Here is a 463-nt window from a genome sequence, read left to right on the forward strand (position 1 = left end):
CTAAAGTTTTATTAATTATTAAATGACCATTAAATCATGATCAACTACGGGAAGCAGTAGTAATGTAAAAGAGCAGTGAAAACGTTATAAGAAATTTTGAAAATACAATTAAAATGTTGGGCCAGTGCTAGATCATATAATAGGCAAATATGTAGTAGCATATGTACTTGGCCTCCATAATCTGATATCAATACTTTTTATTAGAGGAATACACAGTACTTCTGTACTTGACGTAGTTTTTTACACGTAAGTGTTTTTCGGGGATATCACAAGTTTTTGTTGTTCAACGGGACATAGAAGCTCTAAGCACCGAAATCTATATTTTCACAGATATAAAATGTAAATGCATTATGATGTCGCTAATCAGAAAAATATATTGCGTCGTCGAAAATGTTTAATGGCATATAAATTTAATTTGTAAGTCCCCTTTTCTATAAATGCATAAAAACGTCCGCCACCTAGA

Source organism: Cephus cinctus, unplaced genomic scaffold (genome assembly GCF_000341935.2).
Source record: "Cephus cinctus unplaced genomic scaffold, Ccin1 Ccin1_scaffold0387, whole genome shotgun sequence".
Taxonomy (NCBI): Eukaryota; Metazoa; Arthropoda; class Insecta; order Hymenoptera; family Cephidae; genus Cephus; species Cephus cinctus.